Source organism: Haemaphysalis longicornis, unplaced genomic scaffold (assembly GCF_048455015.1).
Source record: "Haemaphysalis longicornis isolate Haplotype H1 unplaced genomic scaffold, Haemaphysalis longicornis Haplotype H1 scaffold_3, whole genome shotgun sequence".
Lineage (NCBI taxonomy): Eukaryota > Metazoa > Arthropoda > Arachnida > Ixodida > Ixodidae > Haemaphysalis > Haemaphysalis longicornis.
The window spans coordinates 159,025,724-159,043,755 of NW_027526335.1; the positions used below are offsets into that span (position 1 = coordinate 159,025,724).

Below are 18,032 nucleotides of genomic sequence, written 5' to 3' on the forward strand. Positions count from 1 at the left end.
CTTCGCGCCGCGGTCAGGTACCACGGCGGGATGTTTGTCTCCATTGACGCTTATGTAGGTCTTGCCGAGCAGTCCCATAGGATGTGAGCCATCGTAGCCCGCGCACTGCGGCACACTTTGCACGTATCGTCCTCGTATTGCTCGGGGCACACATGCTTCATGATGACCGGGGTCAGTAAGGAACCCGTCTGAAATTGTCTTAGTACCACCGCTTGCTCCCTGGCCAGGCCGGGGTGCGGCGGCGCCATTTCTCTTCTTCTCATCCTATAGTATGTCGTAATTTCGTTATGTGTCCCCATCTTGTCTTTGGTTTCCCCCCACAGTTCTGCAGACGGGTTCGCGCGGCCAGTTAACACTCGCGCGGTAGAGTTCGCCGTCTCATTGTGGTTCACATATTGTTCTGACACTTCGTTCCCCGCGTGTGCGGGGAACCACTTCACTGTCACGTGCCTGTTCGCGAAGTCCAGCGAGGCGAGCAACCTCACTGCTCTACTACACACTCTCCCTCTGGCGAAGTTCCGCATGGCCCCTTTAGAGTCGCACAGAATGGTCCTGGTGTGTGGGTCCGCAATGGCTAAGGTTATAGCCACCTCTTCGGCACATCTCGCCTCACGTGCCCGGACACTTGCCGCAGTGACTGTTGAGCCGGTCTTGGCGTCGATGACCACCGCCGCGTACGTCTTCTTGCCTCGATACTCTGCCGCGTCCACGTACCTCGTGCCCGGCATCTCAGCGTGCATCTCGACCATGGCCTTGGCTCGAGCCTTCCGCCGTTCTCCGCTGTGTTCGGGGTCCATGTTCTTTGGAACGGGTTAGACCCACATTCCTCTCCTGATGTTTTCGGGTACGTCTTCTTGTTCGCATAGCTCTTCCTTGCTCGTACCGGGGTCTAGACCCAGTCTAGCGAGGATGGCCCTGCCCGTCTTGGTTTCCTTGAGCCTCTCGATTTGGGCGGCTCGCTGTGCTTCTCCGATCTCCTCGAACGTGTTGTGCACGCTGAGGGCCAGCAACTTCTCGGTGCTCGTGCAGTCGAGAAATCCGAGTGCGGCCTTGTGGGCTTTCCGTATCATCGCGTTGATCTTGTTTCGTTCGTCTAACCACCAGTTATGGAAGGCGGCGACGTACGCCACGTGGCTTATGGCGAACGATTGAACTGGCCGTAGCAGGCTGTCCTCTCGCATGCCAGCCTTTCTGTTGGCGACCCTCTTTGTGAGGCGTGTGGCCGCGGTGACCTTAGTCGAAAGGCGATTGATGGTTTCGCCGTTCGTGCGACGTTTCTCGATTAACATGCCCAGCACTCGGATCTTCCCGACCTCCGGGATCACCTGTCCGTTGCTGGTTCGGATTATGATCTTGTCTTTTGCCGCGGCACTATGGGAACGAAACCGAACGGGTTGCTAGCGAATGATTTGGTCAACTCACGGTCCGCTGCAGCAAAAGAGCATGATTTTCTGGGCTGTATTGTGGGTCGCTGGAGCGTCGCTTTGGTAAATGGGCTACCACTACGTTCCTGCTCCGTGGAGTGTACGGCCGGGTACGGCATATAATTGCGTTGCGACGAGTTCAGCTGGCGCCAACTGTCGGCGCTCATTAGCACGGCGATGCACTACTTCGCTTCAACTGTCTTTAACGGCACCACCCTCTAAATGGGGGAAGTTATAGGAAGGATATATGGCACGTTCATAGAGCTGTCTGTGCCTTAGCTCATAGCGCAATAAGTAAAGCGCCCGACACCTCCCGTTGCGGTGGCAAGGATCCCCGCTGGAATCCAGCCACAGCCGATTCAATTGAACACTATGCGGCGATGTCATTTTTGTGACGGATATGACGTCAGTGAGATTTTAAAACTGCAGCTGCCGGAAATCCCGCGTGACCCGCGCAACTTTTTTTGGAAGCCAGCGAAGCTGTAGCTATGGTGGCTTTTTCGATGATGTGGTTTCGCTATGGTGAATTTGCATATTATTTTTATGGCACACGTTATTGTTTTAGGCGGTCACGTTGCTCTTCACTTGTGAGGCATTCACAGCCCTTCAGGCGACAACATTGGCAGTTGCACGTCCTGCGGCAGTGGCTTTCCGTGGTTGTCGCGGGAATTAGTACTTCTGTTCGCTCCTTTCTTTTGCGATCGAACCACACGCGTCTATGCCGTATGGAGTTCAAAATGTATCTTCTCATAACGGTTCAACCGCTGTTATTAGTGCCACTTGTGAAAGAGGCTTTGGTGTTGGCTAGGCGCGATATTACGTTACGAGATTGGTGCAAGCCCGGAACATCCGGCACTACGCGTAACGGTTATTAAACATATTGGTATGCCGGGTCCCTCCCCTAAGCCGACAGGCAAGGTTCTTTGTCCACTAAATCATGCAGAGAAATTGACCAAATAGACAATGCAGAAGAAAAAAAGGCTGCGGCTTAGCTGAGCTAAGCTTGCAATTGAAAAGCAAAAGTTTGGCTTAATCTGTTTGAGTCTTGGTTTGGCTTGGTTAACCGTTGATGTAGCTGTATTGTTGACCACAGCTCAAAGCCGTTCGGTCCCGTGCAACACTTATAGGAGGTCCGGCGAAGGAGGCGCTCGCCGGGGCAAATGAGGTGAACGCGCCGTTCATCTATAGGATAAACGAGTCATGTAGCCCGAGACGACCCCGAGGCGGATGCATGGTAGGCTTCGGGGGTGGTCAGCTGCCGATCAGCTGATCGGCCCCTACAGCGGCAGCAGCCACTGCTCATATGAGCAGAACGATTGAAAACGAGACCTTGTGCGCAGCGCCGAAACCGGGCCCGATGAATCCCGCGATGCGCTTCGAGGGGTACGTGCATTGCCGCGGGTGTGTCTCCAGTCAGCAGGTTGACTTGCGCATCCTCTGAGAAGCCGCTGAACAAAAGCAGTAAAGCCTTGCTTTAAAACGCCACAGGTCGTGGGAGAAGAGCACTGCTGGTGCTCAAATCTACGCCGCTCACTCCAAAACTTGCGACTCTCCGTATAGGCTACTGAGTCAAAATAGCGCGGTGCGAACAAGGAGCGTTGCCGAAACACCATCACTTCTGGAAGAGAAACCCCAGATACTAGTCATAGAAAGCTTAGCTATAAAAATACCAGCGCATGTTCGCAAAATGAAGAATTTCATATCCTGCAGCTGACTGATTAGTCGACATTACCAGATCCTACATGGCTGTAGCTCCAGGAATATGACGGTACTAAATGCAACAAAAAGGCCGAGAGAATAACTCGGGAAGAGTATTGTATCTTACCCCGAGGAAGGCGCGAAAACGAGACATGGACGAAGAAAGCGCTACCACCTTGGCAACGACCGAGCGGAAGGCAGTTCATTTAAACAAAGCTTAGTTCGAAACCAACGTGTTGTTCCTCGGAATCCGCTTTGTGGTTTGAAAGAGGCTTCGTAGCTTAACAACGGAAGCGGCCCTTATGCCTATTAGGCTCGTCTTCTAACAGCCAGGGAAGCCCACACAATCCACCCCCCTACGGAAAATCTCTGGGCACTTAACAGGTGTGAATGCAAAATCTTTATTGTTCAGTTGAACATTCCTGAGTTTGGCGATGGTAGTAATTGTGGCTTTTGCGCCGCCGTGTGAGGTCAGCGGGCGGATGCTCTGCCGCTGCCGAACACCTCCGAACGTCGCACTTGCACCCACAGCTCCTACTCTCCTCTTTGGGTGTGATTCTGCGCACATTCTAGCGTTGCCTGGCAGCGGGATTCTTCCCTTGTGTTTCGCAGCGGAGCTGCCATCAGCTGTGGTTTTGTTTTGGTTTTATGTATGGGAGCGAAAAATCACCGCCCCCTCTTTACTGTCGGTCCACGCTCGTGCGCGCATAGTTTCCTTCCACTTTCCCGGGGTAACGGGTATGTCGCGTGTATCTACGTAATATAGATTCATTCATTCATTCATTCATTCATTCATTCATTCATTCATTCATTCATTCATTCATTCATTCAGAGTACCCCTAAAGGCCCTCTAGGCGACGGTATTACATAGGGGAGAGGGGGGCAAGACAACCTTATACAAAAATACTAACAAACATACAAAACGCATTATAACCAGTAATTAGTTGCAACGAAGGGAACAAACAATAATTACAACATAACATATACATATACATGCATACATAACATACAAGATAACATAAAAGAAGATGGAATCGTCTAAGGCAGGCAGCAAACATGCGGCGTAGCGTGTGAAGCGGACTCGTTGTTCTTCAAGTGTTTTGGGACTCTTTTCCGGACGTCCCGCAGACTTGGTTGCCGACTTGGTTATACGTCCCGCACACTTCGTTTCTTACGTCGGGGAAGTCGGACACCAAGTGTGACAAAGGTATAAAAATCCCCTGCTTATAGGTGCGGTGTACCGGTTTTCTGCCGCGAACAGATGAGTCTACCACCCAATTACAGGCCAACTACAAAGATTGAATAACGTCGATGAATGCGTAGTCGCGCTACGACTTCCTTAGGACATCGTACCTTTGTCGAAAATCCTGTTTTCCCTCAGCAGTGGAATGGCTTATAAGTTTAGATATTGAGATTGCGGCCCGTCCTATGGAACGCTGCGTTCCGCTTCTGACGCTGCCGCCAAGACCAGTTTTCTGCCTGAATTGGCAATTTCTTGGTTTCACCTAAAAATGCGATACCAGGGCACTTAGCAATGTGCGTCATTTGCTGAAGTACTGTTGCTTGCTTACTGTTGGCAAGTAACGATACGTGAGGGCACTGGGCCTGCTACTTCCTCCGCGCTAGGAGGCCACGTTTAAATCGTTCGGAGACTCGGAGATTAGCCAATGGGACAGTTTCCTGGTTAACCTCCGTTCCCTTCCTTCCTTCCTTCCTTCCTTCCTTCCTTCCTTCCTTCCTTCCTTCCTTCCTCCCTCCCTCCCTCCCTCCCTCCCTCCCTCCCTCCCTCCCTCCCTCCCTCCCTTCCTTCCTTCCTTCTTTCCTTCCTTCCTTCCTTACTCACTTACTCTCTCACTCACTTACTCACTCGCTTACGTACTTACTTACATACTTACTTATATTTCCCTGAAAGCACCTGCATGGGGTTTTGTAGAAACTATCAGAAAAAAACTGCACCCACGTACACCTTCTAGTTAGTTTCCTTTCACACCCTAATTTCCCTCCTTACATGGCTTCATATCCCATTTCCGTATCTTTGCCCTCACCATGGGCCACAGGAAAAAGGCTCCTCACGTGAAACGTGGGCCTATTTTGTCGTATTTACAATTGCATAGTGGGTCCACATTTAGCAACTGCCAACCACTACGTTTAATAAATGTTCTTAGTACTAGAGCAGCCGCGCGGGCATTGTGTTGGGGAGGATACAACTATGTAAATAATCTTGTTGTCAAATGCTCAAACAAAATGACAGAGGATACTGATGTAGCACGTAAAACAATACCCTCTTCACGTTTTCAGATCGAGGTCACCGACCAAAACTTTGTTTTCTTCAACCAGTAACTGGGCATTGCAGAGCACGAATTCCTATGTGGTTTTATGATCCAAACACTCGCACCTGCAGACCATTCACGTATGGTGGTTGTGGAGGAAATCGTAACAAATTTCGTACCTGCTCGTCTTGTCGACGAACATGCAGGGGTAAGTATGACTTGGGCAGAGGAAACCACGGAAGCAAGAAATCTCGGGTCATCCCTGTTGCAGATCCGTGATATAATGCCTAGCATTCGTTCTTGAAATGTTTTCATCGAGTTCGATATCAGCCTTCCTGTGACGGAGTTGACCACTTACGTCGGTTTGAAGCAGCTGAAAGCCGTTGCTAGGGCCAGATTGTTTTTATTGTGTGATGGGGTTCGCAACAGCGCAGAAAAGGTCCTGTCTGTTTATCTGTGTAGTTTGCTTTTACCTTCGCTTTTCCAACGCGGTTTTAACCTAGCGGGAGCATTTTTCCTTTTTTTTTAGTGTATCACATGAGATCTCAACCAAGATAACTGTGATTCACGGCTATGAATGAGGCTCTCCTAATTTATTTTCCATGGCGCTAGTCTAGAAAACTACCGGATTGTTTAAAACGTGGAGTGCTGAAACATATTTAATGCAGGCTGCAATTTAAAACCCGGCATTGTTTTCAGAAAGTCAGCGCTAAAAAGGTTTCAGTTGTTGACTCGGTTAAACTGAAGCGAACGCGCGCAAATTTGAACTGCAAAAACAGGCAACCTTGCACTAAGCACCGCAAGGCTTGCAACGTAGGAAAGCTGCAGGATTCTTTCTACGTGCGCAGTGAATGACGCATCACCACGCCTTAGTAGAAGTTCGAATTATTCATTTACATGTTCCGCCGTCGGTTGGCGCTGTGCTAGGAGTAGAAATCGTCATTTTAATCGATATCGCCGTATTCCTCATGGAAACCATTACACGGAGTGGGCAAGTGTTCCGCAAGCTCATCAACGCTACTGTAAACTTCCATCAGTTCCTGTTCGTCAAATCGAGGAAGCGGGATCTGCAAGGTGTCCTTGTAAGGCGTTGCGCACTTGTAGCCCTTTGACGTTGGGTCTTCACCAGCTTTTGTTTCGCTAAAGCCAGTGCGCGTGCCGGGGACCTTTGGCGGTGGCTTCGAGGCACGCGCTAATGGGAACTCGGCATTTTCTTGGTATTTTTAACGCGTTATGCGCCACACATTACGGCCCGGTACAACAGCCCCACTGTTAAAAATAGAGGTGGCTTGGTGGAGTGGGCGCGGTTGGAGGGAATGGCAGTGAACTTGGATGCAGCCAGCGCCACCTTGTGTCCTTTTATGGCTCTATCGCGTCCTTACTTTTTCCCTTTATCCTTCTCTTTGAAGCTCAGAAAGGGGGTCAGCAACAAGGCTATCAGTTTGCTTGGCCCCTAAACGGCAAAATGTTTCTGCGACGCAAGGACGGTGATCGAAACCACCTTATCAGTATCGTGGACGATCTTGCTCTGACTCCCTCGGACAACCGATGATCTATGTACATGACTGGAACTGCTCACATAAAAAAACGCTAGGATCAGTAAAGAGAACACACACAACGCAGTATGTGTTCTCTGGTCCCGCTTTTTTGTGCGCAGTTCGAGTCATGAACCATTTTCCACTAGCCCGGCTTTCCACTCTGATCTATGTACGCTGCCTTAATTAAGTTTACTTGGTAGAGTTCTTTAACATTAATGCAAGCCACTGCATAAATCTAGGTCGAATTGACAGCTTCGTGGGCCCAGAATTTCACTCATCGCTGGAGTCGTTTACACTCAGCATGCCTTCTGCTAGAAAAAATTAAGCGCCTTAGAAGTTTTGCTTAGTGAACTAAAAATAAAATTCCATAGAATCACGTTTACCGAAACAAGATATGACAATAATGAAGTACCATGCAGTGCGATAGGATATAACACGCAGAACCTGTACCAACAAACCGGTAGAGGTGGTGGGGTTTGCTATCTTGATCAGAAATGATATGAAAAGCGACTTAATGTCCTCTTTTGCGTGCTGAATTCGGGATGGGGAGATTATCACTCTGCAGTGCAGCCAATAGGTTTTTACAGCAGTACACCGGCATCCGGATGGCAATATATCTTTTTTCAGCTACGTAAAAGGTTTTTCTCTTATATCAATGATAATAAGGTGAACATTGTTTTGTGGTAATTTTTATCTAAACATCTTGTGTAATTCTGTACCCGTGAAAAATTTTTATCTCTCGTTTGAAAGACATTGTGTCATAAATGCTATCTTATTAACAATCAGCGTAACATCTAGCTGGTCTAGGGAGATTGATTTATTTCTAACCATTTGTAACTCTTGTCAAGCTGAAGCAGGAGTCTTGGCGTACTACATAAGCAATCCCCTTTCCATTTTTTGTGCGTAAATATGACAGTTGCACACAAACGGGTCAGGGAAGAAATAAATCACCAGGAAATTCTACCATCTCAAGTTCACCAGTTCTGTCCCCATATAATGAACAGTAATTGGTCAGATGTGTTTAATGTTCAAGATGAGAATGCTGCTTATGACGTATTTTTAAAGATATTTATAGGGATTTACAGCAGACACTTTCCTCTTAAAACGACTAGCATATCCCCGAGAATTAGGAAGCCGCAGAAAGCAAATATATCAGGTAAATTAAGATAAATATCGCGTGTAACATACTTTCATTGGCACGACGGATAACAACAAACTTCATGAGTTCGAAAGATACCGTAATGACATAAATATTGAACAAAGGAACGCCAAACTTAAATATTTCGAGAAGAGTTTTTAGCCAATCGGAAGTAACAGCATGGCTTTGTGGAGGAATAAAAACAAGTTTTGAACAACTCCCGTCGAAGGAAACGAATCAATGAACTTGTTATTTTTGGGAAAAAGCAACATCCCAGGACTTTTCAATTGCGTTCAATAAACAATTCACTAGTTTGCCTATACCTACAATGAGACATTCAACCAACACTGGAAATAATGACAGCCAGTTCAACAGCATGCTTCTTAACCTTGTTTCTTCTGAAGAAGTACTCTGCATGTTCTTAGCCCTAAAATATGTCAATTCTTAAGACGCTGACGACGTAAAAATCAAACCTGCACAATTTTTTGCCAATGATTTGAAGCGCAACAAAAAAAAACCGGACGAAGAAACAGAGCAGATGAGACAGGCGCTAACCTCTTTCTAGTACCTTGAAGACATCATTTGGAAGGCCTACATATTCAAACACAAACATCTTCCGAGTTCTTGTCTGCCTTACTCGTTCGGCGTTAAGCAGCTTGGATAGAGCCACCCTCCATGGCAGTTCGGTTGTCCATGCCGCCAAGCGCCTGAATTATCTGTACTTGTATTCAGCAACCACAGGCGGGTACTTGCTAAAGCACAGGACTCGGATCCAGTCATTATACACCCGTCTCTGGTGCCACATTTCCTATCTTAGTATTTTACACAGGTCCTTCCAGTGGCCAAAAGATGGCTGCTAAGGCCCAAACATAGTACTCACTTCTTCAAAAATTGTTCCTTTCGGAAGGCAGAAAGACAGGTATCTTCTGCGGTTTCCTGTTGCAGCGCCGAGAGTGACTAGAATGCTTTCCTTGTTGGTGCTGCAGGAGGCAGGGTTACAAAAGGTTGCTTCCACACTAGAAGAAAAGTAGCTGAGAAGAACTTCTTGCTGGGCTAGTTCGGGAATAGTGTGGCCTTCATTTCAAGCGCAACAAAAAAACACGGACGAAGAAAAAGAGCAGATTAGACAGGCACTAACCTTTTTCTAGGACCTTGGAGACATCATTTGGAAGGCCTACATATCCAAACACAAACATCTTCCGAGTTCTTGTCTGCCTTACTCGTTCGGCGTTAAGCAGCTTGGATAGAGCCACCCTCCATGGCAGTTCGGTTGTCCATGCCGCCAAGCGCCTCAATTATCTGTACTTGTATTCAGCAACCACAGGCGGGTACTTGCTAAAGCACAGGACTCGGATCCAGTCATTATACACCCGTCTCTGGTGCCACATTTCCTATCTTATTATTTTACACAGGTCTTTCCAGTGGCCAAAAGAAGGCTGCTAAGGCCCAAACATAGCACTCACTTGAAAAATTCTTCCTTCCCGAAGACAGAAAGACAGCTATCTTCCGCGGTTTTCTGTTGCAGAAGAGAGAGTGGCTAGAAGGATTTCCTGGTTCGTTCTGTACGAGGCAGGGTTACAATAGGTTGGGCCCACAGTAGAAGAAATGTAGCTGAAAAGGAATTTTTGCTGGGCTAGTTCGTGAATAGTGTAGCCTTGATTTTAAGCACAGCAAAAAACACGGACGAAGAAAAAGAGCAGATTAGACAGGCGCTAACCTTTTTCTAGGACCTTGGAGACATCATTTGGAAGGCCTACATATCCAAATACAAACATCTTCCGAGTTCTTGTCTTCCTTACTCGTTCGGCGTTAAGCAGCTTGGATAGAGCCACCCTCCATGGCATTTCGGTTGTCCGTGCCGCCAAGCGCCTCAATTATCTGTACTTGTATTCAGCAACCACAGGCGGGTACTTGCTAAAGCACAGGACTCGGATCCAGTCATTATACACCCGTCTCTGGTGCCACATTTCCTATCTTAGTATTTTACACAGGTCCTTCCAGTGGCCAAAAGATGGCTGCTAAGGCCCAAACATAGTACTCACTTCTTCAAAAATTGTTCCTTTCGGAAGGCAGAAAGACAGGTATCTTCTGCGGTTTTCTGTTGCAGCGCCGAGAGTGACTAGAATGCTTTCCTTGTTGGTGCTGCAGGAGGCAGGGTTACAAAAGGTTGGTTCCACAGTAGAAGAAAAGTAGCTGAGAAGAACTTCTTGCTGGGCTAGTTCGGGAATAGTGTGGCCTTCATTTCAAGCGCAACAAAAAAACACGGACGAAGAAAAAGAGCAGATTAGACAGACGCTAACCTTTTTCTAGGACCTTGGAGACATCATTTGGAAGGCCTACATATCCAAATACAAACATCTTCCCAGTTCTTGTCTGCCTTACTCGTTCGACGTTAAGCAGCTTGGATAGAGCCACCCTCCATGGCAGTTCGGTTGTCTGCGCCGCCAAGCGCCTCAATGATCTCTACTTGTGTTCAGCAACCACAGGCGGGTACTTGCTAAAGCACAGGACTCGGATCCAGTCATTATACACCCGTCTCTGGTGCCACATTTCCTATCTTAGTATTTTACACAGGTCCTTCCAGTGGCCAAAAGATGGCTGCTAAGGCCCAAACATAGTACTCACTTCTTCAAAAATTGTTCCTTTCGGAAGGCAGAAAGACAGGTATCTTCTGCGGTTTCCTGTTGCAGCGCCGAGAGTGACTAGAATGCTTTCCTTGTTGGTGCTGCAGGAGGCAGGGTTACAAAAGGTTGGTTCAACAGTAGAAGAAAAGTAGCTGAGAAGAACTTCTTGCTGGGCTAGTTCGGGAATAGTGTGGCCTTCATTTCAAGCGCAACAAAAAAACACGGACGAAGAAAAAGAGCAGATTAGACAGACGCTAACCTTTTTCTAGGACGTTGGAGACATCATTTGGAAGGCCTGCATATCCAAATACAAACATCTTCCGAGTTCTTGTCTTCCTTACTCGTTCGACGTTAAGCAGCTTGGATAGAGCCACCCTCCATGGCAGTTCGGTTGTCTGCGCCGCCAAGCGCCTCAATGATCTCTACTTGTGTTCAGCAACCACAGGCGGGTACTTGCTAAAGCACAGGACTCGGATCCAGTCATTATACACCCGTCTCTGGTGCCACATTTCCTATCTTAGTATTTTACACAGGTCCTTCCAGTGGCCAAAAGAAGGCTGCTAAGGCCCAAACATAGTACTCACTTCTTCAAAAATTGTTCCTTTCGGAAGGCAGAAAGACAGGTAGCTTCTGCGGTTTCCTGTTGCAGCGCCGAGAGTGACTAGAATGCTTTCCTTGTTGGTGCTGCAGGAGGCAGGGTTACAAAAGGTTGGTTCAACAGTAGAAGAAAAGTAGCTGAGAAGAACTTCTTGCTGGGCTAGTTCGGGAATAGTGTGGCCTTCATTTCAAGCGCAACAAAAAAACACGGACGAAGAAAAAGAGCAGATTAGACAGACGCTAACCTTTTTCTAGGACCTTGGAGACATCATTTGGAAGGCCTACATATCCAAATACAAACATCTTCCGAGTTCTTGTCTTCCTTACTCGTTCGACGTTAAGCAGCTTGGATAGAGCCACCCTCCATGGCAGTTCGGTTGTCCATGCCGCCAAGCGCCTCAATTATCTGTACTTGTATTCAGCAACCACAGGCGGGTACTTGCTAAAGCACAGGACTCGGATCCAGTCATTATACACCCGTCTCTGGTGCCACATTTCCTATCTTATTATTTTACACAGGTCTTTCCAGTGGCCAAAAGAAGGCTGCTAAGGCCCAAACATAGCACTCACTTGAAAAATTCTTCCTTCCCGAAGACAGAAAGACAGCTATCTTCCGCGGTTTTCTGTTGCAGAAGAGAGAGTGGCTAGAAGGATTTCCTGGTTCGTTCTGTACGAGGCAGGGTTACAATAGGTTGGGCCCACAGTAGAAGAAATGTAGCTGAAAAGGAATTTTTGCTGGGCTAGTTCGTGAATAGTGTAGCCTTGATTTTAAGCACAGCAAAAAACACGGACGAAGAAAAAGAGCAGATTAGACAGGCGCTAACCTTTTTCTAGGACCTTGGAGACATCATTTGGAAGGCCTACATATCCAAATACAAACATCTTCCGAGTTCTTGTCTTCCTTACTCGTTCGGCGTTAAGCAGCTTGGATAGAGCCACCCTCCATGGCATTTCGGTTGTCCGTGCCGCCAAGCGCCTCAATTATCTGTACTTGTATTCAGCAACCACAGGCGGGTACTTGCTAAAGCACAGGACTCGGATCCAGTCATTATACACCCGTCTCTGGTGCCACATTTCCTATCTTAGTATTTTACACAGGTCCTTCCAGTGGCCAAAAGATGGCTGCTAAGGCCCAAACATAGTACTCACTTCTTCAAAAATTGTTCCTTTCGGAAGGCAGAAAGACAGGTATCTTCTGCGGTTTTCTGTTGCAGCGCCGAGAGTGACTAGAATGCTTTCCTTGTTGGTGCTGCAGGAGGCAGGGTTACAAAAGGTTGGTTCCACAGTAGAAGAAAAGTAGCTGAGAAGAACTTCTTGCTGGGCTAGTTCGGGAATAGTGTGGCCTTCATTTCAAGCGCAACAAAAAAACACGGACGAAGAAAAAGAGCAGATTAGACAGACGCTAACCTTTTTCTAGGACCTTGGAGACATCATTTGGAAGGCCTACATATCCAAATACAAACATCTTCCCAGTTCTTGTCTGCCTTACTCGTTCGACGTTAAGCAGCTTGGATAGAGCCACCCTCCATGGCAGTTCGGTTGTCTGCGCCGCCAAGCGCCTCAATGATCTCTACTTGTGTTCAGCAACCACAGGCGGGTACTTGCTAAAGCACAGGACTCGGATCCAGTCATTATACACCCGTCTCTGGTGCCACATTTCCTATCTTAGTATTTTACACAGGTCCTTCCAGTTGCCAAAAGATGGCTGCTAAGGCCCAAACATAGTACTCACTTCTTCAAAAATTGTTCCTTTCCGAAGGCAGAAAGACAGGTATCTTCTGCGGTTTCCTGTTGCAGCGCCGAGAGTGACTAGAATGCTTTCCTTGTTGGTGCTGCAGGAGGCAGGGTTACAAAAGGTTGGTTCAACAGTAGAAGAAAAGTAGCTGAGAAGAACTTCTTGCTGGGCTAGTTCGGGAATAGTGTGGCCTTCATTTCAAGCGCAACAAAAAAACACGGACGAAGAAAAAGAGCAGATTAGACAGACGCTAACCTTTTTCTAGGACCTTGGAGACATCATTTGGAAGGCCTACATATCCAAATACAAACATCTTCCCAGTTCTTGTCTGCCTTACTCGTTCGACGTTAAGCAGCTTGGATAGAGCCACCCTCCATGGCAGTTCGGTTGTCTGCGCCGCCAAGCGCCTCAATGATCTCTACTTGTGTTCAGCAACCACAGGCGGGTACTTGCTAAAGCACAGGACTCGGATCCAGTCATTATACACCCGTCTCTGGTGCCACATTTCCTATCTTAGTATTTTACACAGGTCCTTCCAGTGGCCAAAAGATGGCTGCTAAGGCCCAAACATAGTACTCACTTCTTCAAAAATTGTTCCTTTCGGAAGGCAGAAAGACAGGTATCTTCTGCGGTTTCCTGTTGCAGCGCCGAGAGTGACTAGAATGCTTTTCTTGTTGGTGCTGCAGGAGGCAGGGTTACAAAAGGTTGGTTCAACAGTAGAAGAAAAGTAGCTGAGAAGAACTTCTTGCTGGGCTAGTTCGGGAATAGTGTGGCCTTCATTTCAAGCGCAACAAAAAAACACGGACGAAGAAAAAGAGCAGATTAGACAGACGCTAACCTTTTTCTAGGACCTTGGAGACATCATTTGGAAGGCCTACATATCCAAATACAAACACCTTCCGAGTTCTTGTCTTGCTTACTCGTTCGACGTTAAGCAGCTTGGATAGAGCCACCCTCCATGGCAGTTCGGTTGTCTGCGCCGCCAAGCGCCTCAATGATCTCTACTTGTGTTCAGCAACCACAGGCGGGTACTTGCTAAAGCACAGGACTCGGATCCAGTCATTATACACCCGTCTCTGGTGCCACATTTCCTATCTTAGTATTTTACACAGGTCCTTCCAGTGGCCAAAAGAAGGCTGCTAAGGCCCAAACATAGCACCCACTTCTTCAAAAATTGTTCCTTTCGGAAGGCAGAAAGACAGGTATCTTCTGCGGTTTCCTGTTGCAGCGCCGAGAGTGACTAGAATGCTTTCCTTGTTGGTGCTGCAGGAGGCAGGGTTACAAAAGGTTGGTTCAACAGTAGAAGAAAAGTAGCTGAGAAGAACTTCTTGCTGGGCTAGTTCGGGAATAGTGTGGCCTTCATTTCAAGCGCAACAAAAAAACACGGACGAAGAAAAAGAGCAGATTAGACAGACGCTAACCTTTTTCTAGGACCTTGGAGACATCATTTGGAAGGCCTACATATCCAAATACAAACATCTTCCCAGTTCTTGTCTGCCTTACTCGTTCGACGTTAAGCAGCTTGGATAGAGCCACCCTCCATGGCAGTTCGGTTGTCTGCGCCGCCAAGCGCCTCAATGATCTCTACTTGTGTTCAGCAACCACAGGCGGGTACTTGCTAAAGCACAGGACTCGGATCCAGTCATTATACACCCGTCTCTGGTGCCACATTTCCTATCTTAGTATTTTACACAGGTCCTTCCAGTGGCCAAAAGATGGCTGCTAAGGCCCAAACATAGTACTCACTTCTTCAAAAATTGTTCCTTTCGGAAGGCAGAAAGACAGGTATCTTCTGCGGTTTCCTGTTGCAGCGCCGAGAGTGACTAGAATGCTTTCCTTGTTGGTGCTGCAGGAGGCAGGGTTACAAAAGGTTGGTTCAACAGTAGAAGAAAAGTAGCTGAGAAGAACTTCTTGCTGGGCTAGTTCGGGAATAGTGTGGCCTTCATTTCAAGCGCAACAAAAAAACACGGACGAAGAAAAAGAGCAGATTAGACAGACGCTAACCTTTTTCTAGGACCTTGGAGACATCATTTGGAAGGCCTACATATCCAAATACAAACACCTTCCGAGTTCTTGTCTTGCTTACTCGTTCGACGTTAAGCAGCTTGGATAGAGCCACCCTCCATGGCAGTTCGGTTGTCTGCGCCGCCAAGCGCCTCAATGATCTCTACTTGTGTTCAGCAACCACAGGCGGGTACTTGCTAAAGCACAGGACTCGGATCCAGTCATTATACACCCGTCTCTGGTGCCACATTTCCTATCTTAGTATTTTACACAGGTCCTTCCAGTGGCCAAAAGAAGGCTGCTAAGGCCCAAACATAGCACCCACTTCTTCAAAAATTGTTCCTTTCGGAAGGCAGAAAGACAGGTATCTTCTGCGGTTTCCTGTTGCAGCGCCGAGAGTGACTAGAATGCTTTCCTTGTTGGTGCTGCAGGAGGCAGGGTTACAAAAGGTTGGTTCAACAGTAGAAGAAAAGTAGCTGAGAAGAACTTCTTGCTGGGCTAGTTCGGGAATAGTGTGGCCTTCATTTCAAGCGCAACAAAAAAACACGGACGAAGAAAAAGAGCAGATTAGACAGACGCTAACCTTTTTCTAGGACCTTGGAGACATCATTTGGAAGGCCTACATATCCAAATACAAACATCTTCCCAGTTCTTGTCTGCCTTACTCGTTCGACGTTAAGCAGCTTGGATAGAGCCACCCTCCATGGCAGTTCGGTTGTCTGCGCCGCCAAGCGCCTCAATGATCTCTACTTGTGTTCAGCAACCACAGGCGGGTACTTGCTAAAGCACAGGACTCGGATCCAGTCATTATACACCCGTCTCTGGTGCCACATTTCCTATCTTAGTATTTTACACAGGTCCTTCCAGTGGCCAAAAGATGGCTGCTAAGGCCCAAACATAGTACTCACTTCTTCAAAAATTGTTCCTTTCGGAAGGCAGAAAGACAGGTATCTTCTGCGGTTTCCTGTTGCAGCGCCGAGAGTGACTAGAATGCTTTCCTTGTTGGTGCTGCAGGAGGCAGGGTTACAAAAGGTTGGTTCAACAGTAGAAGAAAAGTAGCTGAGAAGAACTTCTTGCTGGGCTAGTTCGGGAATAGTGTGGCCTTCATTTCAAGCGCAACAAAAAAACACGGACGAAGAAACAGAGTAGCCGAGACCGGCGCTAACCTCTTTGTAGTACCTTGGAGACATCATTTGCAAGGCCAACATTACCAAACACAACCAGACGGATGGGCACGGAGCACTTGTAAAATCATTTTTACCACGATTCTCAATTGCGACACGCCGGACACATTTGTCGAGGGGGAATTATGTCAGCCATAAGTAACTGAAGCCACTAAAACGTTTTACTATATATACGCCGGTCTTCAGCACTTAATCTGGTGTTGCCACAATTCACTTTTTTACACAATTTTGAATCGTCCTCCCAGTGTTTCCTCCTTACACATCGACACTGATGTGTGAGGCGGGGCGCTGTCTCTCTCGCCAACGATGTTTCTCATTCCATATTGTTGCATATAAAGGAACCTAGCGCGGGTACCTAAAGAGCCACGAGTCTGCTTTCTTCACTCCACACTAGTTATTCCGTATTCCCAAGAGTCCCACCTCTCTCACTACGAAACCTCCAAAAGATTTTGAATAGGTCCCAAACCGCAAGAGCCCCAAACCCTACACCCCTCCCTACTTGACGTAGTGTACTCTTGCTCACATGAAATTTTCATTTTCTCTTCACCCCCTTTTTATTTTCCACTTCGATGCGACGTGCACGCATTTCAGGCCATACGTACTAATGTCGATATGCACACAAATATCGATATGTAGTTTGAGTAGAATTTATTTTATTTTTTTACATCGTGTAAACTTATTTATTTTTATTTATTGTAAATTTTTTTGTTGTAAATTTATCTTGCTTTACCGTCTTGAAACGAGATATGTGCGTGCACTGGGGCGTGTTCAAGATTGTTTTTTTTTTGGGAGGGCTTCTGATAAGACGAACTTCTGATTGAAGAACAAAGCACTAATGTCCCGTCGAGTTCGTCTTAACGGGATTTGACTGTGTAGATTTAAAGTATATGTGGGATAACTTTGGCGTGAAAGCGGTGTGTACCTTACGAAGCTTAGTGACTGTCCGGCAAAGTAAGCCACTATAAACCCGATTCCTGCCTTGAAATATCGCTCTTGGATTTTGTGGTTTAGTGATGCTGTTTTGGCATAAGCAATGACACCGGGAGTCAGAGCAGTGCGTGTTTTTTTAAAGTTTGTTTCAGCTAAATCCAGTAAAGTTAAACATTATTGTGACATGAACTATACAATGTTTTCCTTACATCTGTCTTTTCTAGGGATAGTGGGCAGTTGCATCCGTCCACGGCGTCCCATTCCGTACGGCGGACCAGAGTGATGGAGCTACAGTTTCGCTTTTTATGTGTCAGAATGATTGAAACTGAGCGCTTGCCATGTAATAAAGTACCATAGTTTTGAGGTTATCTTGTGCCGAAGCCAAAGATGACACAGTTGGCTTGAAGGAAAAACACGTTCATTGGAGGAAACTTGTGCTCCCCTAACAATTAAAAGAAAAAAAAAAATACACAGGCGACGAAGCAGCAGTCAACAAAGGGACGTGCGCAGGCGGGTGTTGGTAAGTTGTATGCCGCGGCGTCACCTCTGCAGGTACTTCCAGCGCGAGTGTTTCTCGAACCGTCGGATTATATCGAGAACACTGTAGATCAAAGAAGATTATTCTAGGCTAGTGACGTTAGGGCGACACATTCTCCCTATCAAATGAGGCAACCCATGCGGCATAAAAAATAAAGAATGAAACAATCTCATCACTGGGCACGCGGATAAGAAAGCCCGGTGCGGCCACCCGGCAAAAACAAAACATAAACAAACAAACCTAATACATGGTTCTTTGCCATCAGCCCACTCTAGGAGTGCATCCACCCAATGCTAAAATAAAACGACCGTCCAAAGAAAACACAGTAAAAAGTCCGTCACATTGTGTGGTA

At 47.1% G+C, this 18,032-nt stretch overlaps 1 long non-coding RNA gene across 1 annotated transcript in view; it reads left to right on the top strand.

Moving 5' to 3' along the window:
* LOC144173487 (uncharacterized) overlaps positions 1 to 17,504 on the top strand; it is a 39,288-nt gene extending 21,784 nt beyond the window's left edge. Inside the window, exons 2-3 of the long non-coding RNA XR_013323292.1 lie at positions 5,421 to 5,600; positions 17,367 to 17,504. This is a non-coding gene — a long non-coding RNA (uncharacterized LOC144173487). The remainder of the gene's footprint in view (positions 1 to 5,420; positions 5,601 to 17,366) is intronic.
* Positions 17,505 to 18,032: the final 528 nt, after the last annotated feature.